Source organism: Phyllobates terribilis, unplaced genomic scaffold (assembly GCF_046119375.1).
Source record: "Phyllobates terribilis strain yellow unplaced genomic scaffold, ASM4611937v1 Scaffold_381__1_contigs__length_1843176, whole genome shotgun sequence".
Lineage (NCBI taxonomy): Eukaryota > Metazoa > Chordata > Amphibia > Anura > Dendrobatidae > Phyllobates > Phyllobates terribilis.
The window spans coordinates 998,906-1,022,396 of NW_027363141.1; the positions used below are offsets into that span (position 1 = coordinate 998,906).

The window sequence follows — 23,491 nt, forward strand, 5'->3', positions numbered from 1 at the left end:
TGCAGCAGCAGCAAGCCGAAAAGTGCAGGCATGTAAGGGTTCTAGAGGTTGACAACATGTCTTCTTAACGGGAGTCCAGGAGCTCATCTCCACAAATGGACTTTTCAGGATCCTTGGGTGGCTCCGTAGTTTGAAACCAATTCTGGTTATCGCTTCTCGGCCTTTTGGCTAAGATCAAGTGTAGTATCTGTTCTTATCAGTTTAATATCTGATACGTCCCCTATCTGGGGACCATATATTAAATGGATTTTTAGAACAGGGAGATGGAAAAAGAGCTTGCTCTGTCCACTCCACGCATTGACCTGGTATTGCAGTATCTCCAGGACCGGTGCACCCCTTCTTTAATGCAGTTTCAAAAATCAGAAAGAATTGAATTCAATGTTTTTTGTTCATTTTGCTTGTTTGTCGGATTTTGGGATGGACTCTTTGGCTTTGCTTTTCTTCTCCTCATTGGATTTTTCATGTTCAAAGTTGCAGAAGCCAGATTACAAGCTCATTTTGGTTCAACTTCAGCAACTGTGCATTGCATTGCCATGTAATGTGATGCAATGCTATCTTTCTAGCTCTCCCTTTTTACTTCCTTTTGGATAAACAGACATATTAGGCAAGCATTTTGGAGCTTTCACCTAAATAACTACAGGTGGTGAGATAAGCTGCACAATATAATTGACCTTTCAGTATATTGTTGCACACACACCATCTATTTAGCAAATGCCCTTGTTATCAACAGCAGCCTTTTAAACTCACCTGAGCTAACAGGTATGTGCGCTGGTTACTCTGCTGCGCTTAAAATTTCTTTTTTGGTTTGCTACAATGCCTTTTCTGAAACGTTGTCTCCTTCTGCTGGAACACTGACTTCTTTCATTTAATGCCTGCAGACTATAAAAGAGAACCCAACCCAAAAAGTTTGGTTGATTAGTCTGTGGCATTCTGTTAAACTGTTGCTTATGGCGGTCTCTGTGAGCTTCTCAGCGACATTCAGCCAGCCAGGTATCCTGCCTGCAGTAGATGGAATGTGGCAATGGAACGCTGGCTGCGCGTGTCATAATAGGCTCTGAGCCTTTATATACCTGTGCACAGCAGCAGCCACCTTCAGTCTGCTGCTGGACAGCCAGCAGCAGCAGCAGCAGGAGAGGTATGTAATCAGGAGCCCTCCTGCTAAGGGTAGACAGCTGCTCGTTCCACCCCACCCCCCGCCTTAATTGGTTCTCCTCCCTTCCAACGGTGTTGAGGCGGGTGGGAACAGCAGGGGGTGAAGGTGCTGTGTTTAAAGAGGTGGAGTTATGCAGATCTAAAACGCGTGGATTGCAGCAGCAGCAAGCCGAAAAGTGCAGGCATGTAAGGGATCTAGAGGTTGACAACATGTCTTCTTAACGGGAGTCCAGGAGCTCATCTCCACAAATGGACTTTTCAGGATCCTTGGGTGGCTCCGTAGTTTGAAACCAATTCTGGTTATCGCTTCTCGGCCTTTTGGCTTAGATCTTGTATCTGGTCAGAAGGATCCTATAGTGTCTCCCCCTCGGCCTTGCAGCATCGCCACTTAGGTGGCTTAAGCTGCCTGCTGCTATTGGGGGGGGTCCAGAGGAAACGAGAGGTGATAATGGGCGTCAAGATTCGCTATGCCGGGACTGATGATATTCGGGTCAAAAATGCTTTTCGCATTGATATTGAGGAGTCGAAGAGGAATTTCTTTAACCTGCGGTTCTTGGTGGAAGTCGTCATCTTCAAGATTTTGAATGTTGGTCGTGGAGACATCATTTGCCTACAGGAGTTCCCAAAGAATGGCCGGTACGTTTTAGTCCTTGATCGTATGGCAGCTTGCCAGAATCTTTTCAAGACTCTAAAGGATCAGCAAGCCTTGGATCATCCGGCTCTTGATGGGCTTACATTCACGGTATTGTATACTAAGGGGGAAGTGCCAGTTGTTGTGTTTATGCACAACCCCCTTGTGGATGTGGAGGACATTACTAGATTCCTGAACCGTCATTGCAGCTATGTGTCCTACTCACACAAGGTGAGGAATGAGGTGGGCTTGTGGACTGGCAAACACAAGTTTTTTGTTCGGTTCCAGGAGGACCCCCAGGGACCTGGGGGTATCCACTACCCTCCCCTCAGTTTTGCCATCGGGAGGGATAGAGGGTATATGTTTTTTCCTGGTGCTCCGCGTTTTTGCAGGAAGTGTAAATCCTTTGGACACTACCAAGAGGACTGCACGGTGGAGAAGTTTTGTGGGAAATGCAATAAAGAGGGTCATCTGGCAATGGAGTGTACTAACTCCATGGTTTGTAATGCATGTGGCGAGGAGGGACACGCTTTCAAGGACTGTCCCCATCGTTCCAGGTCATATGCAGAGGCCGTGTCCCCACGTCCTACTACTGCCGCCACTATTGGTGAGGCGATCGAGGCAGTAAGGGACTTCATGGAAGAGATGGAGCAAGCACCCGATCCTGCTGGTGGAAGCGCTGTTGAGATAGAGCCTGCAGATATGTCAATTCTGCTTGATGTGAGTGGTGAGGGAGAAGTGAGCGGTTCACTCTCCACAACGCCGGTGTTGGCTTTGGAAAGCTCAGAGGCAATTCATGAAGGTGGTGGTGGCCAGGGTGACTTCACCGGGGCTGTGGTGAGGCCCCCTGATGAGGACTCTGATGTGTCTTCTGCAAAGAAGTTCCGGCCAGATTTTTCACCTGCCAGTATTGGGAGCATCAGCCCCTTAAGTGATAGGAGCTATCCCGAGAGCTACAGTGCCTCTCCTAGGAGGTCTTTTTTTGAGGAGGGGGCCAGCATTCTCTGCTTAACATCAGGAATCGAGTTTCAAGACGAGAAAGGTTGACTCTTCGGTGGGGGGTATGTTCTTTTTTACCGAATATGGTTAAAAAATGGGCTCCAACGTGGGCTGTAGTGTACTGTCAATAAATGTAAGGCTTATAAAATCTAAGCCTAGAAGATTGGCTATACTGGAAGAACTAAAAAATCTTGGAGCAAATATTTACTGTCTGCAAGAGTGCGGAATTGAAGAGTCACCTCCTGAAAAGGACTGGGCATAGTATTTGGTCAGGTTCAATGACAAACAAAAATGATGGTGTGGGGATTTTGTTGGGGAATAGGGATTTAAGTTTTGAAAATTATATGGTGGTGGAGCCAGGTCGTTGTATAATGGCAGTGGTTAAGGGGAGAGGGTGGAGGGTGAAAATTGTTAACGTGTATTGTCCAATTAACAAAGGGGATAGGTTAGCACTATTAGAGAAAATATGTTTATTTTTGCCTGGAAGGATTCCAATATTATTAGTTGGTGATTTCAATTGTGTTTCTGAAGGGGAAATTGATGTCACGGGTAAGGTCCTTAATCAAATTACATCTGATTTTTCTTTTTTAGATGCAGCGGAATTTTTGAGTAAGCCACCACCGGCCACATATAGAGCTGATAGGGGAGGAATAGTGTCCAGGATTGACCGCATGCTGTATACAAATAGAGGTTTGGTGTGTAAATTTTTTAAACAGCATGTTTTTTCTTTCACAGACCATGAATGTTTGTGGGGTATGTTTGAAGGTGATAAAAAAATGGTGCATGGTGTTGGGGTATGGAAGCTAAATGTTAGGTTGTTAGAGGATGTTAGGGTTATGAGAGACTTCGAAAGTAAGTATGAATGGTGGAGGTCTAGGAAAAATAATTTTGTGGATGTGACTGTATGGTGGGATTGGGTGAAAGTGGAAATTAAGAATTTTTTTAGGAGGTGGGGTTATAAAAAAGCAGCAATTGAAAGAGGCAGATTTAAAGATTTAAATATGAGGATTGAGTGGTTACATAAAATGAGTATGAAAGGAATTGATGTTAGTGATCAACTCAGAGGAGCGAGAGATGAGATGAAGCGTGTTTTGGAAAAGCGTGGGAAGGAAATTATTTTTAGGACGAGAGTTGAGCATTTGGATATGGATGAGAAGTGTACGAGGTACTTTTTTAAAAAAATGTGCAGTAAAAAAGATGAGTTGGATGAGGTTGTAAATGATAATGGTATGACTGTGGTTGGAAGGGAAGTGTTGGATGAGGTACATAGTTTCTATAGTAGTTTATTTGAGTCTAAATGGGTGGATGGGGGTTTGAAAGAGCATGTGTTAGGTATGTTGGAGAGTCAGCTTGAATCAGGGGAACGTGAGTGTTTGAGTGAGGATATTGTTTTTGATGAGGTTAAAAAGGCGGTGGATGGTGCGAAAAAGAATAAAACACCTGGGAAAGATGGGTTGCCTGTGGAGTTTTATGTAAAAGCATGGGATGTGATTGGTGTTGATTTTGTGGAGGTATGTCAATATATGTGGATGAATGGTGTACTTTGTAATTCCATGAAAGAAGGAGTAGTTGTTTTACTATATAAGAAGGGTGAGAAAAAGAATTTGCGTAATTGGAGGCCGATTACATTACTCAATGCAGATTATAAAGTCTTTAGCAAAATTCTGGCTAACCGTATGCGTGGGGTGATTGGAAGTGTGGTTGGTGATGATCAAGTGTGCGCGGTGCCAGGTAGGTGTGTGACTGATAACCTCTTGTTGTTGAGAGACGTAATTGGAGATTGTATGTTTAGGAAGGGGAAATGTATGGTTTTTTGTGTGGATTTTGAGAAAGCTTTTGATAGAGTGTCGCATGCGTTTATGTTTGAGGTGTTATTTAGGATGGGTTTTCCTAGTGTTTTTGTGAATGCCATAAGGTGTTTGTATGATGGTGTGGTGAGTGAAGTGTTAGTGAATGGATGTTTGAGTGAGAAGGTGTGCATAAAATCAGGGGTCAGGCAGGGGTGTCCGTTGTCCCCTGTCCTGTTTATAAGTGTGATTGAGCCCCTGTTGTGCATGATTCGGAAAGAGAAAGTGATGAATGGTCTTCTGATCCCAGGGAGTGGTGGAAAGACTGTAAAGGTAATGGGGTATATGGACGATGTTGTTGTGGTGAGTGATAATATGGCTGCTATGAATCGAGCAAGGTTGCTTTTAGATTTCTTTTGTGGTGCATCTGGTTTTAGGGTGAATTGGGGGAAGTGTAGCTTTAAGTGTTTCGGGGATTCGAGTGTTAGGATGGATGGTGTGATATGTGAAGAAGGTGCTATTAAGGTTTTGGGGGTGTGGTTTAACAAAGATCTGAAAGGGAATGAGAGTTGGGATGAATGCGGTAAGAGGATTGAACAGAAGTTAAATTTTTGGAGGTTACGGGACTTGACATTGTCAGGCAAAGTCCTTATTATTAAGTCAGTGATTCTTCCTATGTTACTTTTTGTGTCAGTGGTTTTTCCAGCCCCTTATAGGGGTTTTAGGCGGATTGAGAAGCTAATTTTTACGTTTTATTGGGGAAGTAAGATGGAAAAACTTAAAAGGGAATATTTGTGTAAGTTACGTGAACATGGGGGAATGGATTTCCCAAATTTTGAATTTTGTCTTGGTTTAAATTATATTAAAACGGTGGTTGTTCTGTTAGGTAGGGATAACAAGACGGCTTTTATGATTAAATATATGGCTGGATGGATGTTGTTTGGGTTGAAATGGATGAGAAGGGATGCAAGAGTGCCTGTTTCGTTTAAATGTCCAGTGTGGTATGAGTTTGTTGAAAAATTTGTTGTCAAGCATGATTTGTTGGATGTTCCTATGGGTGATTTCAAAGTGATAAGGAATGTAAGGAGAAGGATGCGTGTTAGAGAGTTTGAATGTAACATTAGGGGCTTGAGATCGAGTGAAGCGTTGTGTGTATGGAGGAACCTGAGTATAAAAGGAATATCGAATAGGCAGCGTGATATCGTATGGATGAGTTTGCATGAGATTTTGCCTGTGAGAGAGGTACAGAAGAGGAGGGATCTGATTAGAACAGAGGTATGTCCGAGGGATGGATGTGGGGCGAGTGAAACTGTTATGCATTTGGTTTGGAATTGTGATTATGCTCAGAGTGTTTGGAAGGGAGTGGGTGGTTTATGCAAGGAACTAGCGGGCGTGAATTTTATAAATTGGAGAGTGGTAATGTTTGGGATGGGTGCAAGTAGCCGGGTGAAAGAGAGATTGTTGTGGTTGATAATGGCATGGGTAATAGAAAGTCTGTGGGACGTTAGGAATTTGTGTTTATTTAAAAGGAAAATAATCTCAGTTAATAATTGTGTTAGGATGGTTTTGTCAAGGTTATACATAGTTTATTTATGGGACAGCCGTGGCGGTGGTGGCTCTGATTCAGAAGGTTTTTGGAAAGTAAAAAAATGGAGGTCACTGGTAAAGTACCAGTAAGTCCTTGTTTAAGTGTTGTGATCTGTCTTTTTTTATGATAATGGTATGTTTTATAGTTTTTTGTCCATTCAAAAGGTATTACAACTGTTTCAGTATAAAGTTATAAATATGAAATAAAGAAAGTACCATTATGATGTAAGACTGGGCAACGTAGTATGAGTTTTTATACTATTGATTGTTGCTTGAAAAATTTTACTGAATGGTATAAAAAAAAAAAAAAAATCTGTTCTTATCAGTTTAATATCTGATACGTCCCCTATCTGGGGACCATATATTAAATGGATTTTTAGAACAGGGAGATGGAAAAAGAGCTTGCTCTGTCCACTCCACGCATTGACCTGGTATTGCAGTATCTCCAGGACCGGTGCACCCCTTCTTTAATGCAGTTTCTAAAATCAGAAAGAATTGAATTCAATGTTTTTTGTTCATTTTGCTTGTTTGTCGGATTTTGGGATGGACTCTTTGGCTTTGCTTTTCTTCTCCTCATTGGATTTTTCATGTTCAAAGTTGCAGAAGCCAGATTACAAGCTCATTTTGGTTCAACTTCAGCAACTGTGCATTGCATTGCCATGTAATGTGATGCAATGCTATCTTTCTAGCTCTCCCTTTTTACTTCCTTTTGGATAAACAGACATATTAGGCAAGCATTTTGGAGCTTTCACCTAAATAACTACAGGTGGTGAGATAAGCTGCACAATATAATTGACCTTTCAGTATATTGTTGCACACACACCATCTATTTAGCAAATGCCCTTGTTATCAACAGCAGCCTTTTAAACTCACCTGAGCTAACAGGTATGTGCGCTGGTTACTCTGCTGCGCTTAAAATTTCTTTTTTGGTTTGCTACAATGCCTTTTCTGAAACGTTGTCTCCTTCTGCTGGAACACTGACTTCTTTCATTTAATGCCTGCAGACTATAAAAGAGAACCCAACCCAAAAAGTTTGGTTGATTAGTCTGTGGCATTCTGTTAAACTGTTGCTTATGGCGGTCTCTGTGAGCTTCTCAGCGACATTCAGCCAGCCAGGTATCCTGCCTGCAGTAGATGGAATGTGGCAATGGAACGCTGGCTGCGCGTGTCATAATAGGCTCTGAGCCTTTATATACCTGTGCACAGCAGCAGCCACCTTCAGTCTGCTGCTGGACAGCCAGCAGCAGCAGCAGCAGGAGAGGTATGTAATCAGGAGCCCTCCTGCTAAGGGTAGACAGCTGCTCGTTCCACCCCACCCCCCGCCTTAATTGGTTCTCCTCCCTTCCAACGGTGTTGAGGCGGGTGGGAACAGCAGGGGGTGAAGGTGCTGTGTTTAAAGAGGTGGAGTTATGCAGATCTAAAACGCGTGGATTGCAGCAGCAGCAAGCCGAAAAGTGCAGGCATGTAAGGGATCTAGAGGTTGACAACATGTCTTCTTAACGGGAGTCCAGGAGCTCATCTCCACAAATGGACTTTTCAGGATCCTTGGGTGGCTCCGTAGTTTGAAACCAATTCTGGTTATCGCTTCTCGGCCTTTTGGCTAAGATCAAGTGTAGTATCTGTTCTTATCAGTTTAATATCTGATACGTCCCCTATCTGGGGACCATATATTAAATGGATTTTTAGAACAGGGAGATGGAAAAAGAGCTTGCTCTGTCCACTCCACGCATTGACCTGGTATTGCAGTATCTCCAGGACCGGTGCACCCCTTCTTTAATGCAGTTTCTAAAATCAGAAAGAATTGAATTCAATGTTTTTTGTTCATTTTGCTTGTTTGTCGGATTTTGGGATGGACTCTTTGGCTTTGCTTTTCTTCTCCTCATTGGATTTTTCATGTTCAAAGTTGCAGAAGCCAGATTACAAGCTCATTTTGGTTCAACTTCAGCAACTGTGCATTGCATTGCCATGTAATGTGATGCAATGCTATCTTTCTAGCTCTCCCTTTTTACTTCCTTTTGGATAAACAGACATATTAGGCAAGCATTTTGGAGCTTTCACCTAAATAACTACAGGTGGTGAGATAAGCTGCACAATATAATTGACCTTTCAGTATATTGTTGCACACACACCATCTATTTAGCAAATGCCCTTGTTATCAACAGCAGCCTTTTAAACTCACCTGAGCTAACAGGTATGTGCGCTGGTTACTCTGCTGCGCTTAAAATTTCTTTTTTGGTTTGCTACAATGCCTTTTCTGAAACGTTGTCTCCTTCTGCTGGAACACTGACTTCTTTCATTTAATGCCTGCAGACTATAAAAGAGAACCCAACCCAAAAAGTTTGGTTGATTAGTCTGTGGCATTCTGTTAAACTGTTGCTTATGGCGGTCTCTGTGAGCTTCTCAGCGACATTCAGCCAGCCAGGTATCCTGCCTGCAGTAGATGGAATGTGGCAATGGAACGCTGGCTGCGCGTGTCATAATAGGCTCTGAGCCTTTATATACCTGTGCACAGCAGCAGCCACCTTCAGTCTGCTGCTGGACAGCCAGCAGCAGCAGCAGCAGGAGAGGTATGTAATCAGGAGCCCTCCTGCTAAGGGTAGACAGCTGCTCGTTCCACCCCACCCCCCGCCTTAATTGGTTCTCCTCCCTTCCAACGGTGTTGAGGCGGGTGGGAACAGCAGGGGGTGAAGGTGCTGTGTTTAAAGAGGTGGAGTTATGCAGATCTAAAACGCGTGGATTGCAGCAGCAGCAAGCCGAAAAGTGCAGGCATGTAAGGGATCTAGAGGTTGACAACATGTCTTCTTAACGGGAGTCCAGGAGCTCATCTCCACAAATGGACTTTTCAGGATCCTTGGGTGGCTCCGTAGTTTGAAACCAATTCTGGTTATCGCTTCTCGGCCTTTTGGCTAAGATCAAGTGTAGTATCTGTTCTTATCAGTTTAATATCTGATACGTCCCCTATCTGGGGACCATATATTAAATGGATTTTTAGAACAGGGAGATGGAAAAAGAGCTTGCTCTGTCCACTCCACGCATTGACCTGGTATTGCAGTATCTCCAGGACCGGTGCACCCCTTCTTTAATGCAGTTTCTAAAATCAGAAAGAATTGAATTCAATGTTTTTTGTTCATTTTGCTTGTTTGTCGGATTTTGGGATGGACTCTTTGGCTTTGCTTTTCTTCTCCTCATTGGATTTTTCATGTTCAAAGTTGCAGAAGCCAGATTACAAGCTCATTTTGGTTCAACTTCAGCAACTGTGCATTGCATTGCCATGTAATGTGATGCAATGCTATCTTTCTAGCTCTCCCTTTTTACTTCCTTTTGGATAAACAGACATATTAGGCAAGCATTTTGGAGCTTTCACCTAAATAACTACAGGTGGTGAGATAAGCTGCACAATATAATTGACCTTTCAGTATATTGTTGCACACACACCATCTATTTAGCAAATGCCCTTGTTATCAACAGCAGCCTTTTAAACTCACCTGAGCTAACAGGTATGTGCGCTGGTTACTCTGCTGCGCTTAAAATTTCTTTTTTGGTTTGCTACAATGCCTTTTCTGAAACGTTGTCTCCTTCTGCTGGAACACTGACTTCTTTCATTTAATGCCTGCAGACTATAAAAGAGAACCCAACCCAAAAAGTTTGGTTGATTAGTCTGTGGCATTCTGTTAAACTGTTGCTTATGGCGGTCTCTGTGAGCTTCTCAGCGACATTCAGCCAGCCAGGTATCCTGCCTGCAGTAGATGGAATGTGGCAATGGAACGCTGGCTGCGCGTGTCATAATAGGCTCTGAGCCTTTATATACCTGTGCACAGCAGCAGCCACCTTCAGTCTGCTGCTGGACAGCCAGCAGCAGCAGCAGCAGGAGAGGTATGTAATCAGGAGCCCTCCTGCTAAGGGTAGACAGCTGCTCGTTCCACCCCACCCCCCGCCTTAATTGGTTCTCCTCCCTTCCAACGGTGTTGAGGCGGGTGGGAACAGCAGGGGGTGAAGGTGCTGTGTTTAAAGAGGTGGAGTTATGCAGATCTAAAACGCGTGGATTGCAGCAGCAGCAAGCCGAAAAGTGCAGGCATGTAAGGGATCTAGAGGTTGACAACATGTCTTCTTAACGGGAGTCCAGGAGCTCATCTCCACAAATGGACTTTTCAGGATCCTTGGGTGGCTCCGTAGTTTGAAACCAATTCTGGTTATCGCTTCTCGGCCTTTTGGCTAAGATCAAGTGTAGTATCTGTTCTTATCAGTTTAATATCTGATACGTCCCCTATCTGGGGACCATATATTAAATGGATTTTTAGAACAGGGAGATGGAAAAAGAGCTTGCTCTGTCCACTCCACGCATTGACCTGGTATTGCAGTATCTCCAGGACCGGTGCACCCCTTCTTTAATGCAGTTTCTAAAATCAGAAAGAATTGAATTCAATGTTTTTTGTTCATTTTGCTTGTTTGTCGGATTTTGGGATGGACTCTTTGGCTTTGCTTTTCTTCTCCTCATTGGATTTTTCATGTTCAAAGTTGCAGAAGCCAGATTACAAGCTCATTTTGGTTCAACTTCAGCAACTGTGCATTGCATTGCCATGTAATGTGATGCAATGCTATCTTTCTAGCTCTCCCTTTTTACTTCCTTTTGGATAAACAGACATATTAGGCAAGCATTTTGGAGCTTTCACCTAAATAACTACAGGTGGTGAGATAAGCTGCACAATATAATTGACCTTTCAGTATATTGTTGCACACACACCATCTATTTAGCAAATGCCCTTGTTATCAACAGCAGCCTTTTAAACTCACCTGAGCTAACAGGTATGTGCGCTGGTTACTCTGCTGCGCTTAAAATTTCTTTTTTGGTTTGCTACAATGCCTTTTCTGAAACGTTGTCTCCTTCTGCTGGAACACTGACTTCTTTCATTTAATGCCTGCAGACTATAAAAGAGAACCCAACCCAAAAAGTTTGGTTGATTAGTCTGTGGCATTCTGTTAAACTGTTGCTTATGGCGGTCTCTGTGAGCTTCTCAGCGACATTCAGCCAGCCAGGTATCCTGCCTGCAGTAGATGGAATGTGGCAATGGAACGCTGGCTGCGCGTGTCATAATAGGCTCTGAGCCTTTATATACCTGTGCACAGCAGCAGCCACCTTCAGTCTGCTGCTGGACAGCCAGCAGCAGCAGCAGCAGGAGAGGTATGTAATCAGGAGCCCTCCTGCTAAGGGTAGACAGCTGCTCGTTCCACCCCACCCCCCGCCTTAATTGGTTCTCCTCCCTTCCAACGGTGTTGAGGCGGGTGGGAACAGCAGGGGGTGAAGGTGCTGTGTTTAAAGAGGTGGAGTTATGCAGATCTAAAACGCGTGGATTGCAGCAGCAGCAAGCCGAAAAGTGCAGGCATGTAAGGGATCTAGAGGTTGACAACATGTCTTCTTAACGGGAGTCCAGGAGCTCATCTCCACAAATGGACTTTTCAGGATCCTTGGGTGGCTCCGTAGTTTGAAACCAATTCTGGTTATCGCTTCTCGGCCTTTTGGCTAAGATCAAGTGTAGTATCTGTTCTTATCAGTTTAATATCTGATACGTCCCCTATCTGGGGACCATATATTAAATGGATTTTTAGAACAGGGAGATGGAAAAAGAGCTTGCTCTGTCCACTCCACGCATTGACCTGGTATTGCAGTATCTCCAGGACCGGTGCACCCCTTCTTTAATGCAGTTTCTAAAATCAGAAAGAATTGAATTCAATGTTTTTTGTTCATTTTGCTTGTTTGTCGGATTTTGGGATGGACTCTTTGGCTTTGCTTTTCTTCTCCTCATTGGATTTTTCATGTTCAAAGTTGCAGAAGCCAGATTACAAGCTCATTTTGGTTCAACTTCAGCAACTGTGCATTGCATTGCCATGTAATGTGATGCAATGCTATCTTTCTAGCTCTCCCTTTTTACTTCCTTTTGGATAAACAGACATATTAGGCAAGCATTTTGGAGCTTTCACCTAAATAACTACAGGTGGTGAGATAAGCTGCACAATATAATTGACCTTTCAGTATATTGTTGCACACACACCATCTATTTAGCAAATGCCCTTGTTATCAACAGCAGCCTTTTAAACTCACCTGAGCTAACAGGTATGTGCGCTGGTTACTCTGCTGCGCTTAAAATTTCTTTTTTGGTTTGCTACAATGCCTTTTCTGAAACGTTGTCTCCTTCTGCTGGAACACTGACTTCTTTCATTTAATGCCTGCAGACTATAAAAGAGAACCCAACCCAAAAAGTTTGGTTGATTAGTCTGTGGCATTCTGTTAAACTGTTGCTTATGGCGGTCTCTGTGAGCTTCTCAGCGACATTCAGCCAGCCAGGTATCCTGCCTGCAGTAGATGGAATGTGGCAATGGAACGCTGGCTGCGCGTGTCATAATAGGCTCTGAGCCTTTATATACCTGTGCACAGCAGCAGCCACCTTCAGTCTGCTGCTGGACAGCCAGCAGCAGCAGCAGCAGGAGAGGTATGTAATCAGGAGCCCTCCTGCTAAGGGTAGACAGCTGCTCGTTCCACCCCACCCCCCGCCTTAATTGGTTCTCCTCCCTTCCAACGGTGTTGAGGCGGGTGGGAACAGCAGGGGGTGAAGGTGCTGTGTTTAAAGAGGTGGAGTTATGCAGATCTAAAACGCGTGGATTGCAGCAGCAGCAAGCCGAAAAGTGCAGGCATGTAAGGGATCTAGAGGTTGACAACATGTCTTCTTAACGGGAGTCCAGGAGCTCATCTCCACAAATTGACTTTTCAGGATCCTTGGGTGGCTCCGTAGTTTGAAACCAATTCTGGTTATCGCTTCTCGGCCTTTTGGCTAAGATCAAGTGTAGTATCTGTTCTTATCAGTTTAATATCTGATACGTCCCCTATCTGGGGACCATATATTAAATGGATTTTTAGAACAGGGAGATGGAAAAAGAGCTTGCTCTGTCCACTCCACGCATTGACCTGGTATTGCAGTATCTCCAGGACCGGTGCACCCCTTCTTTAATGCAGTTTCTAAAATCAGAAAGAATTGAATTCAATGTTTTTTGTTCATTTTGCTTGTTTGTCGGATTTTGGGATGGACTCTTTGGCTTTGCTTTTCTTCTCCTCATTGGATTTTTCATGTTCAAAGTTGCAGAAGCCAGATTACAAGCTCATTTTGGTTCAACTTCAGCAACTGTGCATTGCATTGCCATGTAATGTGATGCAATGCTATCTTTCTAGCTCTCCCTTTTTACTTCCTTTTGGATAAACAGACATATTAGGCAAGCATTTTGGAGCTTTCACCTAAATAACTACAGGTGGTGAGATAAGCTGCACAATATAATTGACCTTTCAGTATATTGTTGCACACACACCATCTATTTAGCAAATGCCCTTGTTATCAACAGCAGCCTTTTAAACTCACCTGAGCTAACAGGTATGTGCGCTGGTTACTCTGCTGCGCTTAAAATTTCTTTTTTGGTTTGCTACAATGCCTTTTCTGAAACGTCTCCTTCTGCTGGAACACTGACTTCTTTCATTTAATGCCTGCAGACTATAAAAGAGAACCCAACCCAAAAAGTTTGGTTGATTAGTCTGTGGCATTCTGTTAAACTGTTGCTTATGGCGGTCTCTGTGAGCTTCTCAGCGACATTCAGCCAGCCAGGTATCCTGCCTGCAGTAGATGGAATGTGGCAATGGAACGCTGGCTGCGCGTGTCATAATAGGCTCTGAGCATTTATATACCTGTGCACAGCAGCAGCCACCTTCAGTCTGCTGCTGGACAGCCAGCAGCAGCAGCAGCAGGAGAGGTATGTAATCAGGAGCCCTCCTGCTAAGGGTAGACAGCTGCTCGTTCCACCCCACCCCCCGCCTTAATTGGTTCTCCTCCCTTCCAACGGTGTTGAGGCGGGTGGGAACAGCAGGGGGTGAAGGTGCTGTGTTTAAAGAGGTGGAGTTATGCAGATCTAAAACGCGTGGATTGCAGCAGCAGCAAGCCGAAAAGTGCAGGCATGTAAGGGATCTAGAGGTTGACAACATGTCTTCTTAACGGGAGTCCAGGAGCTCATCTCCACAAATGGACTTTTCAGGATCCTTGGGTGGCTCCGTAGTTTGAAACCAATTCTGGTTATCGCTTCTCGGCCTTTTGGCTAAGATCAAGTGTAGTATCTGTTCTTATCAGTTTAATATCTGATACGTCCCCTATCTGGGGACCATATATTAAATGGATTTTTAGAACAGGGAGATGGAAAAAGAGCTTGCTCTGTCCACTCCACGCATTGACCTGGTATTGCAGTATCTCCAGGACCGGTGCACCCCTTCTTTAATGCAGTTTCTAAAATCAGAAAGAATTGAATTCAATGTTTTTTGTTCATTTTGCTTGTTTGTCGGATTTTGGGATGGACTCTTTGGCTTTGCTTTTCTTCTCCTCATTGGATTTTTCATGTTCAAAGTTGCAGAAGCCAGATTACAAGCTCATTTTGGTTCAACTTCAGCAACTGTGCATTGCATTGCCATGTAATGTGATGCAATGCTATCTTTCTAGCTCTCCCTTTTTACTTCCTTTTGGATAAACAGACATATTAGGCAAGCATTTTGGAGCTTTCACCTAAATAACTACAGGTGGTGAGATAAGCTGCACAATATAATTGACCTTTCAGTATATTGTTGCACACACACCATCTATTTAGCAAATGCCCTTGTTATCAACAGCAGCCTTTTAAACTCACCTGAGCTAACAGGTATGTGCGCTGGTTACTCTGCTGCGCTTAAAATTTCTTTTTGGGTTTGCTACAATGCCTTTTCTGAAACGTTGTCTCCTTCTGCTGGAACACTGACTTCTTTCATTTAATGCCTGCAGACTATAAAAGAGAACCCAACCCAAAAAGTTTGGTTGATTAGTCTGTGGCATTCTGTTAAACTGTTGCTTATGGCGGTCTCTGTGAGCTTCTCAGCGACATTCAGCCAGCCAGGTATCCTGCCTGCAGTAGATGGAATGTGGCAATGGAACGCTGGCTGCGCGTGTCATAATAGGCTCTGAGCCTTTATATACCTGTGCACAGCAGCAGCCACCTTCAGTCTGCTGCTGGACAGCCAGCAGCAGCAGCAGCAGGAGAGGTATGTAATCAGGAGCCCTCCTGCTAAGGGTAGACAGCTGCTCGTTCCACCCCACCCCCCGCCTTAATTGGTTCTCCTCCCTTCCAACGGTGTTGAGGCGGGTGGGAACAGCAGGGGGTGAAGGTGCTGTGTTTAAAGAGGTGGAGTTATGCAGATCTAAAACGCGTGGATTGCAGCAGCAGCAAGCCGAAAAGTGCAGGCATGTAAGGGATCTAGAGGTTGACAACATGTCTTCTTAACGGGAGTCCAGGAGCTCATCTCCACAAATGGACTTTTCAGGATCCTTGGGTGGCTCCGTAGTTTGAAACCAATTCTGGTTATCGCTTCTCGGCCTTTTGGCTAAGATCAAGTGTAGTATCTGTTCTTATCAGTTTAATATCTGATACGTCCCCTATCTGGGGACCATATATTAAATGGATTTTTAGAACAGGGAGATGGAAAAAGAGCTTGCTCTGTCCACTCCACGCATTGACCTGGTATTGCAGTATCTCCAGGACCGGTGCACCCCTTCTTTAATGCAGTTTCTAAAATCAGAAAGAATTGAATTCAATGTTTTTTGTTCATTTTGCTTGTTTGTCGGATTTTGGGATGGACTCTTTGGCTTTGCTTTTCTTCTCCTCATTGGATTTTTCATGTTCAAAGTTGCAGAAGCCAGATTACAAGCTCATTTTGGTTCAACTTCAGCAACTGTGCATTGCATTGCCATGTAATGTGATGCAATGCTATCTTTCTAGCTCTCCCTTTTTACTTCCTTTTGGATAAACAGACATATTAGGCAAGCATTTTGGAGCTTTCACCTAAATAACTACAGGTGGTGAGATAAGCTGCACAATATAATTGACCTTTCAGTATATTGTTGCACACACACCATCTATTTAGCAAATGCCCTTGTTATCAACAGCAGCCTTTTAAACTCACCTGAGCTAACAGGTATGTGCGCTGGTTACTCTGCTGCGCTTAAAATTTCTTTTTTGGTTTGCTACAATGCCTTTTCTGAAACGTTGTCTCCTTCTGCTGGAACACTGACTTTTTTCATTTAATGCCTGCAGACTATAAAAGAGAACCCAACCCAAAAAGTTTGGTTGATTAGTCTGTGGCATTCTGTTAAACTGTTGCTTATGGCGGTCTCTGTGAGCTTCTCAGCGACATTCAGCCAGCCAGGTATCCTGCCTGCAGTAGATGGAATGTGGCAATGGAACGCTGGCTGCGCGTGTCATAATAGGCTCTGAGCCTTTATATACCTGTGCACAGCAGCAGCCACCTTCAGTCTGCTGCTGGACAGCCAGCAGCAGCAGCAGCAGGAGAGGTATGTAATCAGGAGCCCTCCTGCTAAGGGTAGACAGCTGCTCGTTCCACCCCACCCCCCGCCTTAATTGGTTCTCCTCCCTTCCAACGGTGTTGAGGCGGGTGGGAACAGCAGGGGGTGAAGGTGCTGTGTTTAAAGAGGTGGAGTTATGCAGATCTAAAACGCGTGGATTGCAGCAGCAGCAAGCCGAAAAGTGCAGGCATGTAAGGGATCTAGAGGTTGACAACATGTCTTCTTAACGGGAGTCCAGGAGCTCATCTCCACAAATGGACTTTTCAGGATCCTTGGGTGGCTCCGTAGTTTGAAACCAATTCTGGTTATCGCTTCTCGGCCTTTTGGCTAAGATCAAGTGTAGTATCTTTCGAAAAGGCGGTTTTGGATGTTGGCCGCCCTAGTAGATTGATACATTATGCACACTGGGGTTTAGGCGCTTGTTAGTACGCCAGGTGGCTAATATAGTCATCTGGTGGAAAGCATGGCCCCCAGGATCGACGCCATTGGGCCGGGGAAGATCGAAAGCCCGAAGTGTGAAGTGCCCCAGGAGTGGTGACCCTGGGGTGCCTTAACTCACTGGGATTGGGAACCCCACTTGAGTTTATGGCACATTTGCACTAGCACTTCAATATTTCTTTCTTCACACACACCCTTATTCCGGGCCTTCTGGCCTTAGGATGGGGAATTTTTCAATTCCCGGTCGAAGGTCCGGGCAGTATTATACTGTGAAACCTTCACTATTTATTTAATTTTTTTGTCACTGTGTGTCCACTTTTTCACGTGTGTCCACGTCCTTACTAGGATTTTGTCGGGATGCGGTTCCCTTACGGGTTCCTCTCTTGGCAGGTCTAGGGGGGGAGTGTGTGGCCATCAGGTTCCGCTCCCCCCTGAACCCCCCTGGCTCTCCTTTTTCGGGAGGAGAGCGTTGTTGGCTCCCCTCTTCCGGGAGGGGAGCACAGTCTTTGGCTACCAGTGCCTTGCTCGGGTGAGAACTCGGGCAGGTGCTGGGGGTAAGATTGGGTCGCCTCTGGCTCCGGCTGGAGGTGGCTATTTGTCCCTGTTCCTCGCTGTGGCCTTCTGGCTCGGAGGGACGGGGAATGGTTTGGGGGACCCTTCTCCTTTTGGAGAGGGTTTCAAGAAGACCAGCATCCTAGTGCACTTTTTTTGTGGCACTTGTCACTTTTTTAAGCGCACTCGGGTTTTGTACACGAATTCGGGCTTTCGAAAGAAAAAAAAATCTGTTCTTATCAGTTTAATATCTGATACGTCCCCTATCTGGGGACCATATATTAAATGGATTTTTAGAACAGGGAGATGGAAAAAGAGCTTGCTCTGTCCACTCCACGCATTGACCTGGTATTGCAGTATCTCCAGGACCGGTGCACCCCTTCTTTAATGCAGTTTCTAAAATCAGAAAGAATTGAATTCAATGTTTTTTGTTCATTTTGCTTGTTTGTCGGATTTTGGGATGGACTCTTTGGCTTTGCTTTTCTTCTCCTCATTGGATTTTTCATGTTCAAAGTTGCAGAAGCCAGATTACAAGCTCATTTTGGTTCAACTTCAGCAACTGTGCATTGCATTGCCATGTAATGTGATGCAATGCTATCTTTCTAGCTCTCCCTTTTTACTTCCTTTTGGATAAACAGACATATTAGGCAAGCATTTTGGAGCTTTCACCTAAATAACTACAGGTGGTGAGATAAGCTGCACAATATAATTGACCTTTCAGTATATTGTTGCACACACACCATCTATTTAGCAAATGCCCTTGTTATCAACAGCAGCCTTTTAAACTCACCTGAGCTAACAGGTATGTGCGCTGGTTACTCTGCTGCGCTTAAAATTTCTTTTTTGGTTTGCTACAATGCCTTTTCTGAAACGTTGTCTCCTTCTGCTGGAACACTGACTTCTTTCATTTAATGCCTGCAGACTATAAAAGAGAACCCAACCCAAAAAGTTTGGTTGATTAGTCTGTGGCATTCTGTTAAACTGTTGCTTATGGCGGTCTCTGTGAGCTTCTCAGCGACATTCAGCCAGCCAGGTATCCTGCCTGCAGTAGATGGAATGTGGCAATGGAACGCTGGCTGCGCGTGTCATAATAGGCTCTGAGCCTTTATATACCTGTGCACAGCAGCAGCCACCTTCAGTCTGCTGCTGGACAGCCAGCAGCAGCAGCAGCAGGAGAGGTATGTAATCAGGAGCCCTCCTGCTAAGGGTAGACAGCTGCTCGTTCCACCCCACCCCCCGCCTTAATTGGTTCTCCTCCCTTCCAACGGTGTTGAGGCGGGTGGGAACAGCAGGAGGTGAAGGTGCTGTGTTTAAAGAGGTGGAGTTATGCAGATCTAAAACGCGTGGATTGCAGCAGCAGCAAGCCGAAAAGTGCAGGCATGTAAGGGATCTAGAGGTTGACAACATGTCTTCTTAACGGGAGTCCAGGAGCTCATCTCCACAAATGGACTTTTCAGGATCCTTGGGTGGCTCCGTAGTTTGAAACCAATTCTGGTTATCGCTTCTCGGCCTTTTGGCTAAGATCAAGTGTAGTATCTGTTCTTATCAGTTTAATATCTGATACGTCCCCTATCTGGGGACCATATATTAAATGGATTTTTAGAACAGGGAGATGGAAAAAGAGCTTGCTCTGTCCACTCCACGCATTGACCTGGTATTGCAGTATCTCCAGGACCGGTGCACCCCTTCTTTAATGCAGTTTCTAAAATCAGAAAGAATTGAATTCAATGTTTTTTGTTCATTTTGCTTGTTTGTCGGATTTTGGGATGGACTCTTTGGCTTTGCTTTTCTTCTCCTCATTGGATTTTTCATGTTCAAAGTTGCAGAAGCCAGATTACAAGCTCATTTTGGTTCAACTTCAGCAACTGTGCATTGCATTGCCATGTAATGTGCTGCAATGCTATCTTTCTAGCTCTCCCTTTTTACTTCCTTTTGGATAAACAGACATGTTAGGCAAGCATTTTGGAGCTTTCACCTAAATAACTACAGGTGGTGAGATAAGCTGCACAATATAATTGACCTTTCAGTATATTGTTGCACACACACCATCTATTTAGCAAATGCCCTTGTTATCAACAGCAGCCTTTTAAACTCACCTGAGCTAACAGGTATGTGCGCTGGTTACTCTGCTGCGCTTAAAATTTCTTTTTTGGTTTGCTACAATGCCTTTTCTGAAACGTTGTCTCCTTCTGCTGGAACACTGACTTCTTTCATTTAATGCCTGCAGACTATAAAAGAGAACCCAACCCAAAAAGTTTGGTTGATTAGTCTGTGGCATTCTGTTAAACTGTTGCTTATGGCGGTCTCTGTGAGCTTCTCAGCGACATTCAGCCAGCCAGGTATCCTGCCTGCAGTAGATGGAATGTGGCAATGGAACGCTGGCTGCGCGTGTCATAATAGGCTCTGAGCCTTTATATACCTGTGCACAGCAGCAGCCACCTTCAGTCTGCTGCTGGACAGCCAGCAGCAGCAGCAGCAGGAGAGGTATGTAATCAGGAGCCCTCCTGCTAAGAGTAGACAGCTGCTCGTTCCACCCCACCCCCCGCCTTAATTGGTTCTCCTCCCTTCCAACGGTGTTGAGGCGGGTGGGAACAGCAGGGGGTGAAGGTGCTGTGTTTAAAGAGGTGGAGTTATGCAGATCTAAAACGCGTGGATTGCAGCAGCAGCAAGCCGAAAAGTGCAGGCATGTAAGGGATCTAGAGGTTGACAACATGTCTTCTTAACGGGAGTCCAGGAGCTCATCTCCACAAATGGACTTTTCAGGATCCTTGGGTGGCTCCGTAGTTTGAAACCAATTCTGGTTATCGCTTCTCGGCCTTTTGGCTAAGATCAAGTGTAGTATCTGTTCTTATCAGTTTAATATCTGATACGTCCCCTATCTGGGGACCATATATTAAATGGATTTTTAGAACAGGGAGATGGAAAAAGAGCTTGCTCTGTCCACTCCACGCATTGACCTGGTATTGCAGTATCTCCAGGACCGGTGCACCCCTTCTTTAATGCAGTTTCTAAAATCAGAAAGAATTGAATTCAATGTTTTTTGTTCATTTTGCTTGTTTGTCGGATTTTGGGATGGACTCTTTGGCTTTGCTTTTCTTCTCCTCATTGGATTTTTCATGTTCAAAGTTGCAGAAGCCAGATTACAAGCTCATTTTGGTTCAACTTCAGCAACTGTGCATTGCATTGCCATGTAATGTGATGCAATGCTATCTTTCTAGCTCTCCCTTTTTACTTCCTTTTGGATAAACAGACATATTAGGCAAGCATTTTGGAGCTTTCACCTAAATAACTACAGGTGGTGAGATAAGCTGCACAATATAATTGACCTTTCAGTATATTGTTGCACACACACCATCTATTTAGCAAATGCCCTTGTTATCAACAGCAGCCTTTTAAACTCACCTGAGCTAACAGGTATGTGCGCTGGTTACTCTGCTGCGCTTAAAATTTCTTTTTTGGTTTGCTACAATGCCTTTTCTGAAACGTTGTCTCCTTCTGCTGGAACACTGACTTCTTTCATTTAATGCCTGCAGACTATAAAAGAGAACCCAACCCAAAAAGTTTGGTTGATTAGTCTGTGGCATTCTGTTAAACTGTTGCTTATGGCGGTCTCTGTGAGCTTCTCAGCGACATTCAGCCAGCCAGGTATCCTGCCTGCAGTAGATGGAATGTGGCAATGGAACGCTGGCTGCGCGTGTCATAATAGGCTCTGAGCCTTTATATACCTGTGCACAGCAGCAGCCACCTTCAGTCTGCTGCTGGACAGCCAGCAGCAGCAGCAGCAGGAGAGGTATGTAATCAGGAGCCCTCCTGCTAAGGGTAGACAGCTGCTCGTTCCACCCCACCCCCCGCCTTAATTGGTTCTCCTCCCTTCCAACGGTGTTGAGGCGGGTGGGAACAGCAGGGGGTGAAGGTGCTGTGTTTAAAGAGGTGGAGTTATGCAGATCTAAAACGCGTGGATTGCAGCAGCAGCAAGCCGAAAAGTGCAGGCATGTAAGGGATCTAGAGGTTGACAACATGTCTTCTTAACGGGAGTCCAGGAGCTCATCTCCACAAATGGACTTTTCAGGATCCTTGGGTGGCTCCGTAGTTTGAAACCAATTCTGGTTATCGCTTCTCGGCCTTTTGGCTAAGATCAAGTGTAGTATCTGTTCTTATCAGTTTAATATCTGATACGTCCCCTATCTGGGGACCATATATTAAATGGATTTTTAGAACAGGGAGATGGAAAAAGAGCTTGCTCTGTCCACTCCACGCATTGACCTGGTATTGCAGTATCTCCAGGACCGGTGCACCCCTTCTTTAATGCAGTTTCTAAAATCAGAAAGAATTGAATTCAATGTTTTTTGTTCATTTTGCTTGTTTGTCGGATTTTGGGATGGACTCTTTGGCTTTGCTTTTCTTCTCCTCATTGGATTTTTCATGTTCAAAGTTGCAGAAGCCAGATTACAAGCTCATTTTGGTTCAACTTCAGCAACTGTGCATTGCATTGCCATGTAATGTGATGCAATGCTATCTTTCTAGCTCTCCCTTTTTACTTCCTTTTGGATAAACAGACATATTAGGCAAGCATTTTGGAGCTTTCACCTAAATAACTACAGGTGGTGAGATAAGCTGCACAATATAATTGACCTTTCAGTATATTGTTGCACACACACCATCTATTTAGCAAATGCCCTTGTTATCAACAGCAGCCTTTTAAACTCACCTGAGCTAACAGGTATGTGCGCTGGTTACTCTGCTGCGCTTAAAATTTCTTTTTTGGTTTGCTACAATGCCTTTTCTGAAACGTTGTCTCCTTCTGCTGGAACACTGACTTCTTTCATTTAATGCCTGCAGACTATAAAAGAGAACCCAACCCAAAAAGTTTGGTTGATTAGTCTGTGGCATTCTGTTAAACTGTTGCTTATGGCGGTCTCTGTGAGCTTCTCAGCGACATTCAGCCAGCCAGGTATCCTGCCTGCAGTAGATGGAATGTGGCAATGGAACGCTGGCTGCGCGTGTCATAATAGGCTCTGAGCCTTTATATACCTGTGCACAGCAGCAGCCACCTTCAGTCTGCTGCTGGACAGCCAGCAGCAGCAGCAGGAGAGGTATGTAATCAGGAGCCCTCCTGCTAAGGGTAGACAGCTGCTCGTTCCACCCCACCCCCCGCCTTAATTGGTTCTCCTCCCTTCCAACGGTGTTGAGGCGGGTGGGAACAGAAGGGGGTGAAGGTGCTGTGTTTAAAGAGGTGGAGTTATGCAGATCTAAAACGCGTGGATTGCAGCAGCAGCAAGCCGAAAAGTGCAGGCATGTAAGGGATCTAGAGGTTGACAACATGTCTTCTTAACGGGAGTCCAGGAGCTCATCTCCACAAATGGACTTTTCAGGATCCTTGGGTGGCTCCGTAGTTTGAAACCAATTCTGGTTATCGCTTCTCGGCCTTTTGGCTAAGATCAAGTGTAGTATCTGTTCTTATCAGTTTAATATCTGATACGTCCCCTATCTGGGGACCATATATTAAATGGATTTTTAGAACAGGGAGATGGAAAAAGAGCTTGCTCTGTCCACTCCACGCATTGACCTGGTATTGCAGTATCTCCAGGACCGGTGCACCCCTTCTTTAATGCAGTTTCTAAAATCAGAAAGAATTGAATTCAATGTTTTTTGTTCATTTTGCTTGTTTGTCGGATTTTGGGATGGACTCTTTGGCTTTGCTTTTCTTCTCCTCATTGGATTTTTCATGTTCAAAGTTGCAGAAGCCAGATTACAAGCTCATTTTGGTTCAACTTCAGCAACTGTGCATTGCATTGCCATGTAATGTGATGCAATGCTATCTTTCTAGCTCTCCCTTTTTACTTCCTTTTGGATAAACAGACATATTAGGCAAGCATTTTGGAGCTTTCACCTAAATAACTACAGGTGGTGAGATAAGCTGCACAATATAATTG

At 44.5% G+C, this 23,491-nt stretch overlaps 14 non-coding genes and 1 pseudogene across 14 annotated transcripts; all 15 read left to right on the plus strand.

Annotated features, from left to right (window-relative positions):
* The first annotated feature begins 148 nt into the window (after positions 1–148).
* LOC141224017 (U2 spliceosomal RNA) lies at positions 149–339 on the plus strand. Its single transcript, XR_012291535.1, has one exon. It is a non-coding gene; the product is annotated as a U2 spliceosomal RNA (small nuclear RNA).
* A 6,092-nt stretch (positions 340–6,431) lies between these two features.
* LOC141224174 (U2 spliceosomal RNA) lies at positions 6,432–6,621 on the plus strand. Its single transcript, XR_012291684.1, has one exon. It is a non-coding gene; the product is annotated as a U2 spliceosomal RNA (small nuclear RNA).
* Positions 6,622–7,736: 1,115 nt separating this feature from the next.
* LOC141224018 (U2 spliceosomal RNA) lies at positions 7,737–7,927 on the plus strand. Its single transcript, XR_012291536.1, has one exon. It is a non-coding gene; the product is annotated as a U2 spliceosomal RNA (small nuclear RNA).
* A 1,115-nt stretch (positions 7,928–9,042) lies between these two features.
* LOC141224019 (U2 spliceosomal RNA) lies at positions 9,043–9,233 on the plus strand. The gene has a single exon (XR_012291537.1). It is a non-coding gene; the product is annotated as a U2 spliceosomal RNA (small nuclear RNA).
* Positions 9,234–10,348: 1,115 nt separating this feature from the next.
* On the plus strand, positions 10,349–10,539 carry LOC141224020 (U2 spliceosomal RNA). The gene has a single exon (XR_012291538.1). It is a non-coding gene; the product is annotated as a U2 spliceosomal RNA (small nuclear RNA).
* Positions 10,540–11,654: 1,115 nt separating this feature from the next.
* Positions 11,655–11,845, plus strand: LOC141224021 (U2 spliceosomal RNA). Its single transcript, XR_012291539.1, has one exon. It is a non-coding gene; the product is annotated as a U2 spliceosomal RNA (small nuclear RNA).
* Positions 11,846–12,960: 1,115 nt separating this feature from the next.
* Positions 12,961–13,151, plus strand: LOC141224022 (U2 spliceosomal RNA). Its single transcript, XR_012291540.1, has one exon. It is a non-coding gene; the product is annotated as a U2 spliceosomal RNA (small nuclear RNA).
* A 1,112-nt stretch (positions 13,152–14,263) lies between these two features.
* LOC141224023 (U2 spliceosomal RNA) lies at positions 14,264–14,454 on the plus strand. The gene has a single exon (XR_012291541.1). It is a non-coding gene; the product is annotated as a U2 spliceosomal RNA (small nuclear RNA).
* Positions 14,455–15,569: 1,115 nt separating this feature from the next.
* LOC141224024 (U2 spliceosomal RNA) lies at positions 15,570–15,760 on the plus strand. The gene has a single exon (XR_012291542.1). It is a non-coding gene; the product is annotated as a U2 spliceosomal RNA (small nuclear RNA).
* A 1,115-nt stretch (positions 15,761–16,875) lies between these two features.
* LOC141224270 (U2 spliceosomal RNA) lies at positions 16,876–16,967 on the plus strand (annotated as a pseudogene).
* Positions 16,968–17,757: 790 nt separating this feature from the next.
* LOC141224199 (U2 spliceosomal RNA) lies at positions 17,758–17,940 on the plus strand. The gene has a single exon (XR_012291704.1). It is a non-coding gene; the product is annotated as a U2 spliceosomal RNA (small nuclear RNA).
* Positions 17,941–19,055: 1,115 nt separating this feature from the next.
* LOC141224026 (U2 spliceosomal RNA) lies at positions 19,056–19,246 on the plus strand. The gene has a single exon (XR_012291544.1). It is a non-coding gene; the product is annotated as a U2 spliceosomal RNA (small nuclear RNA).
* Positions 19,247–20,361: 1,115 nt separating this feature from the next.
* On the plus strand, positions 20,362–20,552 carry LOC141224027 (U2 spliceosomal RNA). The gene has a single exon (XR_012291545.1). It is a non-coding gene; the product is annotated as a U2 spliceosomal RNA (small nuclear RNA).
* Positions 20,553–21,667: 1,115 nt separating this feature from the next.
* LOC141224028 (U2 spliceosomal RNA) lies at positions 21,668–21,858 on the plus strand. Its single transcript, XR_012291546.1, has one exon. It is a non-coding gene; the product is annotated as a U2 spliceosomal RNA (small nuclear RNA).
* Positions 21,859–22,970: 1,112 nt separating this feature from the next.
* On the plus strand, positions 22,971–23,161 carry LOC141224029 (U2 spliceosomal RNA). The gene has a single exon (XR_012291547.1). It is a non-coding gene; the product is annotated as a U2 spliceosomal RNA (small nuclear RNA).
* Positions 23,162–23,491: the final 330 nt, after the last annotated feature.